This window comes from Corapipo altera, unplaced genomic scaffold, assembly GCF_003945725.1.
Source record: "Corapipo altera isolate COAL_440 unplaced genomic scaffold, ASM394572v1 1b, whole genome shotgun sequence".
Taxonomy (NCBI): Eukaryota; Metazoa; Chordata; class Aves; order Passeriformes; family Pipridae; genus Corapipo; species Corapipo altera.
Genome location: NW_020884881.1, coordinates 1,067,262 through 1,076,060, shown reverse-complemented (window position 1 = coordinate 1,076,060; position 8,799 = coordinate 1,067,262).

Genomic DNA, 8,799 nt, shown 5'->3' with positions numbered 1-8,799 from the left:
GAGCCCACATTTACTATCATCAGGGTGCTCAGTCTCCTGGCAGCATAGGAGACACTGCCAACCCAAGCTTGTACAGTGTTTACTGGGTATTGACAGAGTTCCCATGAATGAGTAAAAAGAGGAATATATTCACCTAGCTCCAAGACTTCACAAGACAATTTTATTGCAAGCTGAGTTTTTTTGCTGCAGTGTGGGGCAATGGGAGTACTTGTGTGGTTTGCTTTCCTGATAGATGTCATAGAATTTTTTTCTGAGAAAGTCAAGATTGCAAAGAATTCCTGAGTATATATATATGTGCCTTTATTGTCCAAAATTAATGAAAGATTAGGAAGTAATATCTTGATTGAGATAAGCCCAGCTTTGATCTGGCTATGAAATATTCTCAGGACCTTATGGACAAAAAAGACTGTCACAGTTTTATTGTTGATGATAAACTGATCACTGAAAGTTTCAAGAGAGACAAAGGATGACAGAAAATTGAAGAAAAATGGGAAAACAAGACTGAAGCTTAGCTAAAATATATTCCTGTCAATGTGAAGACTCTGGATGAGGTCATTTAGCAGTTTGCTAAACTTTGTTAAGACAAAAAGTACATAAGAATATTGACAAAGATATGCTCCCAAACTCAAAAGTAAAATAAGGTCCAACATTTACACATTATAAGATGCGTTTTTTCATGTGTTTTTACATGTGGATATTTATGAAAAACAGATACCATTTCAGAGAACAAAGTATTAATGTGAAGTTTTGGTCCAAGATGGGAGAAGATCTAATAAATAGTTCTAAAACATTCCAAAAGGTTAAATGGAATTACACTCACATGGCTTGAATTTGGAGAGTATATCGTTAATACAGCAGAAACTTGATCAAAAAAATGTCATCTGAAGGGAAAAAAAGGATTTATTTTCCCATAAGTTTTACATGCTAGAGGAATATTAAATAAATATAAGAGCTTTTAAGGTGTATCAATAAAATGAAAATAAAAATGTTTTTTACTGAAGGGAAACAAACTGTTAAAGTCATTAGTAACTAAGAAATTAGAAAAGACAAGATTAAGTCTAGGAACTATCACTTTAGAATGATTACACTACTGAGAAATTTCATACAGTTACATTGATCAATTAAAAGTTCCTACATAATTTTTACAAACTACTTTTATTCAATTTTGTGTTTCACCAGAATAAATTTGGTTGTCTTCTTTGCCATGGTTTATCCTCTGTGGTTTCCAAGGAAGTGAAAGTTGAACTTTTCTCTGAGTATAAATCAAATATAATAGTCAATGATTTGGCATGCTTAACATCTTTCCTCAACAGTAACAGATCTAATATCTTAGACAAAATCCAGCATGGTTGATGGTATTAGCATGCATCATCCCACAACATCAGCTACACAGGTTATAATTCTACTGCTTCCAATTTGCTGTTGTGACCTGACCTAATCAAAATCCCAAAAGCCAGCAAACAATTGTTGAAATGATGTAAATATTTTTCCTTCTCATGTCACTTCTCAACAGATATCATTATGGTACTACTGACTCACATTTCATTTGATGGAAGACCACAAAAGTGAGATTTTGCTGCCATGAAGGGAAATCCCCTGCAAACAAAGACACATTTTATAGTGCCGTTCCAGGCAGATTTTTTACTGCTGCTTTTGCATTCTGTATAAAAGTAAACATAGAATAGTTTGAGTTGGAAGGGACCTTTAAAGATCATCTAGTTCACATCCTGCAGTGTGCAGGAACATCTTTCACTAGATCAGGTTCTTCAAAGCCCCATCCAACCTGGCCTTGAACATGTAGTCTTCCAAAAATGAAAACCCTGATCTGGGAGTCATATCGTGCAACTAATTTTAAAACAAAATTCCTCCTCTGAAATGATAACAATCAAAGGAATGGTATGGTGTTTTATCAGATGATATCTGCATTTTTGAAGCTTAGATTATTTGCTAACAACTGTGCACTATTTTCAGACATGTATTTTGAAATTCATTGCCAAGCCTATATTTTGTAAGTTTGAGGAATATTATTAGCACCTCATGAAATGAAGAGTCTTATAAATCTGTGTTTACTTAAGCACAATCTTTATCACCTTGTTGTATGAAAAATGTGCACATTCTAGTAGGAAGAGGTCTGAAAAGGCTGTGCCAAAAACTCCAGAAGAGAGTTAGACCATGGTGCATGACAAACAGATCTGTCCTTGTAGCCACTCTCGTGTGCTCATGGACTCGCCCAGGCTTTGAGAGTGTCTCTTCCAGTAAGAAGACTTGTCCATGCAGATCCACTTCAGGTCAAGCATTTGGTGCACACAGTAGCCTTGGATTCACACAGCACCAACTACTTGGCCATCATTCAACAAGAATAAACATGAGGCCGTATTTCAAGGAGGCAAAAAGTTATTAAATGGTGAATTAGGCCTATAAATGCTTCAGGGTAGGTATTCTGGTTTTGTGCCAGAGCCACATGACAGCAGCCCAGAGGATATGTCTCTTACAGAATGGTGTTATTGCCTGTTCAATCAGAGAGCAGAACATGAAGGAAATGGAAAGTTTTTGAAGGCTTCAGGGTTTTTTCATTGCATACTGATTATTGGCAAGGGAAGTTGTCAAAATGTAGGAGTATAAGTATCAATTGCCAAAAGGCATACAACTGTTGTCCGTAAAAGGACCACATTGGACAACCATGTAGAGGAGGCTGAGGCATTCAGCGAAGCCTCTGGAATGAACGTGGAGCAAAACATTGGACAAACTGGAAGCGTGGAAGTTCCTTCATCAAGAGGATTGTACTTAACAGAGATCCTGGCCAAATAAATAATATGCTGTGGAAGCTGAGTATCAGGCTTGCCTGACAAGTGTCCAGGATGGGTTTTGAATTTGTGGAATTGGACTTTACCTGGTTAATGTCATGCTTCATTCAGGAAACACTCTTGGCAGACCTTGTTTACTGTAGGAACAATATTGAGTTGATGAAGCTAAATTGCTTTCAGTTCTAAAGTTAACTTGCTTACAGCTACTTCAGAGGTGAAGAGAAGCATTGTCAAGAAGTTGTTTGGGAGAAGCAGACTGATGTAGAGACAGACTTAGTATAATGAGTCTCAAATAACTGGGCCTTTTTAAGCTTACAAGGTGAATCAGGTATAAGGGACCAGGGCTCTTTGTTGTTTAAAAATCCTGTTATTCCTTTGTATTCTATATTTCTACAGGAACAGTAAGTTTATATGCAGTGTATGGCTTGAAAAATATTCCTTTCTGTTATGGGGCAGTAATTTCAGTGGGGAGATATCACAGGAATGGAGAACCCAGGATGAACAATGAGTATATTGGAGGAGCTCTGTACTGTCTAGTGTCATTGGTAGAGAGTATTCTGCTTCAGAAATTTGGAAGATTGTATAGAAATCTCTGAAGCACTTGAACTGATTCAAAGAAAATGGCTCTGACTGCAGGTCATCTTGAAAAATCATGACATTAGTGTCCTTTAGGCACAGCAAGTTTCTATTCAAAATGAAAAGGAAGGTGGTTACAATGAAGAGTGAATTTTTAGTCTTTAAAATTCTCAGTGTCAAGAAACTGGGTTTTGTTTCTGTTCCATTTGTTTGCCTTTATGCAGTAAGGAGTGTGGAAATGTATTCAACATGTCAGGTTCTTTCCATTCAGAAATATAGCCTGAATGTAGGTATGAAATGTGTTTCTTCTCTCATCACATAATGAAAATTAATTTAATCTGGTTTCTGTGAAATGCTTCTCCAAAAATTGTCAATAATCTCTTCAAAAGACCACTTTCTCAGCAGTTCTGTCATATAGAAACAGAAATGCAAGGAAAATTGGAAAGAAAAAGTAGGGTTTAGGGTTTTTTTAACAGCCACTCTTTGACATATCAGGTGAAAAACTTAAGAATACAACACCCCAATTATTTCTGAAGCTTCCATCTTCAATCTGGAGAGAAATCTCACATATTGTTCAGAACGTTGTGCTATTAAAATTCCAGAAAGGTACTTTTGTTCTGATTGTTTACCACATTTTCCATACAAATCTCATTGTCCCCGACAGCATTCTACTAAGCTTAGAAGAGTCTGTTCCTTAGGAGACAGTTTAAAAAAAGAAGACCAATGGAAAAATGGAAAAACACAGTTAAAAATACATCAAATTGCATTTCTATAAAGATTTACTATCTTAGAGAGATTTTAGAGCATTTAGAGTTGTTGGAGTAGTTGTCTGTTATCATCTTGGATACGTACTTAGAAATGGGAACACTTCAGGGTGCGATTTCATCTGACACCCCTAAGTGCTAAATCTTAGATATGCTATTGCATTTTCTCAACATTTGTTGCTTTGATTCCCTTGTGGTTTTTAGAGTAGAAAATCTTGATCAAGGTCCAGCACTTTCCTATCATTGTTATGTTTTGAGGAAAAATGATGAGCAACAACAACAGGAAACAGCCAGGCAGAATTTCCTGAGCTGGTTAGAAACCTTACAGAATATGCAAGATCTTGGAAAATTACTGCTTGTGACTTAATTTCCATGCTTTCTGTTTAGCAAAAATTTATTCTCACTGATATCTTTCAGAAGGTGGCGATCAATGTTGGGTTATTACTAAAGATATTCAATTTTTCTCTGGCAATAATGGAACCTCTTGATCCAAGCCACAGATAAATTAGTACACAAATAAGATCAGAGATGTCTTCCATTTTTTGCAATGATGAGGAGGGAGTGAAAGCTAATTATTCAATAATAATGAAGTTTAAAATTCCAATATCATTTTGTTTAACGATGCTATATCCATTGGCCTAAACTGTAAGACCCAAGGAAAAAAGAGTTTTTCTTTGCTCAGGGCTCCAAGTCTTTTGCAGATATACTTCACTTCCAATAACTTCTTAAGATTTTTTCCCAAACAAGCACAGGATAAAACATGTCTGTCCTAGCACAGACACCTAAAAGTTAGACGTCTTGGGTAAGGCTTTTTTTAGTCAGTGTAGAGAAACACTCTGTGTAATTCACCTCAGCCTGGTATGAGCATCTCAGTTAAGGAGGGTGAGCATAGTCACATTTCTCTGTAGATTGTGAAGCGAAGGTTACGACGACCAATTTAAATATAGCTGTGCAAAATTAGAAGTGAATCCCACCACAGTACTTACTCAGGCCATTTCTGGAGCTTTTCTCTCTGTCCCCTACATGGTTTGAAACACGGTAATTTCATAATTCCAGTCCCCAAGTTCTTCTTATATAAAAAATTACCTTTTTTTTTTTTGGTAATGTTTCTCATTTCTGTTATCAATACATATAATTTTGAGAATAATTAATAAAATTTTGTATAAGCACAAATCCTTCATGTGTCTTCAAGAATCTTCTTTCATAACATTTCTTTTCCCTGACTGTTCTTCCTCTGATTCCTTCCCTTTGGGAAGCACCTTACTCATCTTACATTTCTAGTAGTAATAGCCTTTATGTTACAGTAGTTAGTCATATATTGGTATAAAAATACTTTCCTTCTAGATTAGAGTGCCAGTCTAAAATAGTACTTACCTCATTCTGTAAAGGCATTCTGCTAATCCCACATGATCAACCTTTGACAAGGAAATATTGACTTTTTTCCCCCTCCACATTTCTACAGATCCTGCCCTGCTGAACGTTGTACTAAAATCTGCATGCTTTGAAATTCCCGTGAATTATTGCATAACTAAAGTGTTCCTCTTGGCTTTGTGCAGTAATACTACCGTTGTGTCTGTGACAATCAAAAGATAACTGCATGGGATAGTAGAGAGGTAATGTAACTTACAAGGCCATTGACAAGGTGGGGTGGGTTGACCTTTTTCACCAGCTCTGACTCTAGTAGGACAGGGGACAGAATAGGAAAAGCAAATGGGAGAAAATCTGCGGGTTGAAAATATTTAATAAGCAAAGGTAATCACTGACCACCTCCCACAAATAGATCGATGCCCAGCCAGCCTCCGAGCAATGTCTGCCATCCTATAATACTCTCCTCCTCTTTTTTTATTAGTAAGCATGGTTTTATGTGGTAGGGAAATATCCTGTTTGATCAGTTTGGGTCAACTGCCTTTGCTGTGCCCCCTCCCAACTTCTTGAACACCCCCAGCCTATGTGCTGGGAGGGCAAAGTGGGAATATCTTGATGCTGTGTCAAGACTTCCCAGCAATAACCAAAATGCAGGTGTGTTATCTACATTTTTAGTCAAATTTCCAAAACATCACATGATCCAAACCAGCACCATACAGGCTACTATGAACAAAATACGTCCACCCCAGTGCAATCTCTACCTTTCAGTCCATATAATGTATGTCATGATCAAGTCTTACAATACAACCTTACTAAGCACCCCTCTCCTTCCTGTCACACAATATATATACACAGATATCATTCCCTTAGTCTATGGATCATCCCTGTAAAATGTTCATAAAATGTCCATAAAATGTCCATTGAGTTCTTTAATGCATGATTTGGGCTTCATGTGTTATGGTGGTTGCTCAGAACAGGAAAGATGACGTATTTTATTTAATTATTGGCTCAGGCTGGGTCATTGCCATATTTTCCTGTCTTCTTGCAAGGCTGATTCTCTGTTGGTTCACATGATTCTTGATTATATGCAAATCAAATCATATGTTATTTTCCACATTACTCATCAACTGTCAGGTCTTTCAGAAAGTTGCCCTGTATCCATAGCTCCAACACCCTTGACGCTGACCTTGGGTTTCTGCAGGTGTTTTCTGCCAGAGACTCCAGCTGAGTCATGCTTCCTGGCAGTAGCATATTTCTCTCATCTGGTCCTGTCTGTACTGGCCCAAGGGCTACTGCATGAACTATATGCTGTTTGATCCGTGCAATAGCTTGTTGTTGCTCAGAGTCTCAGTCAAAAGAGTTCTTATAGATCACTCAATAGAGAAGACTCATAAGCTGATTGTAACATGGAATATGCATTCTACAGAATCTCATAATGCCTATGAAAGCTTGAGATTATCTTTTTTTTTCTAACCAATGGGGACCTGACTAGTGTCTTATTGATCATATGTATTGGGGTGTGATGATGCCCATCTTGCCATTTCATTTCCCATAACTGGATCTTTCATACAAACCTTTGATCTTTATCTGTTTTATGGAAAAATCAGCTTTTGGAATTTTTCTTTCCTCTTTCTCAAATACTTCTGCTTCCAGGCAATGATGAGGTTTTGAGCACACAATCCCTTCTTCAAGTATGAAATAGTAGTCCTCAGCCAAGTTGCTAATACAGCTATTTAGACAAAGCTTCAGCATAAAAGAATCATTCATGTGAAAAGATGAACCACAAAATTCAGCTACTGAGAAAATACACAGGAGTTGTCTGCTGTTAACTCAAGACATAACAAAAGTAAATTAAGCATTCCAAGAAGGCTAGGGATTAAGGGATCAATACTGACCCAGACCAGCTAACAGTGGATAGTATAACAAGAAACATTCGTTCTCCCTACAAACTTCCCCTCTTTTTTTATTTTTTTTGCATTGTTGCAAATACATTCTTATTTTTCAAACTGAATTTATAATTTTTTTCGTAATCATTCAGTAATACCTCAAATCACATTAGAACCCCTTTCCTCTTCACATGCAGAACTGTATGTTTAGGGTTCTTGTAATAGCTTTGCATACCCTCACTTGTTCCTTCTTTCTGCCTGTTAGGAAAGTTTTCTGCCAAGTTCCATGGTCTTTCAGAAAGACTTCAGCCTCCCTTCACTAAACTTACTCCACTGCAAATTCATTATCTACCTAAGTATCAATCAACAACCTAAGTATTGACCCATTCTCAGGTTACCTGTAAAAGCCTGATTGCTCCAGAAACATCTCGGCATAAGTTTGGAAGTAAACCTCTTTGGTTTAACTCCTAGTTCTGCCCTGGCCATCTCTGGTGGTGGCTGGCTGCAGGTCTCAGACCATTACCAATGGTAATTCTGCAGGACTATTTCTACTGTTCCATCACCAATATTTTACTTGAATTAGTACTGGAAGTTTTTCCTCTTTTCTCTTTTTTTCTGAAATGTGCACCCCTATCTCCACACAGCCTTTTGCTATAGAGAATGCTGAAAAAGCAGCTTTTATCTCATATTGGTTAGAAAGTATTATTTTAATCTTTGTCCTGCTGATTGCTAGTTTATGATTCAAACCACTAATAAAAATATGGGCTAGAAAATTAAGCAGAATAGACCCCTTAAGGACCAGATTTGAAATGTCTTCTAAGTATGAATATAAAACATTTGCAACTGCTCTTCAAGAACAATTTTTTTAAAATCGTCTGTGTACACAGACACAATTTCCCCTAGAGTATTACTTCTATCCTTATGAATTACCCTTAATTCACCTAAAAAGTTTATTAAAGTAAAATAAAATGCATGCAATTTACATCTTTGGTCACTAAGTTAGTTGTCTCATAGAAAGAGAAAACTAGTTTGAGTTCATGTGACATATTAGCCATATTTCATTTCCATTTATGTGACCAGTTTTCTAGGAACTTGTAGTACTACACGGTTTTCCAAATATACGGCATAACAAAATGTATTCAAATGTATTCTAAAATATTTCTCAGATTACTGTATGAATTATCACCCATGAATTATGGGTGGATTTCATCTGAAACTGTTGACTTGAATACATATATTAAATCTAAATATTCACTACTCCCACCAGCACTGTGCCCACAGTGCACTTCCTTTTTCATGTCAAAATTAATTTAATTGACTGTCATTTACCTTTGTGAAGACTCAAGCAAAGAAAGTGTTGAATATTCCAGCACTGTCTGCAGCTTGTCTTCTCTTTTGCTTACT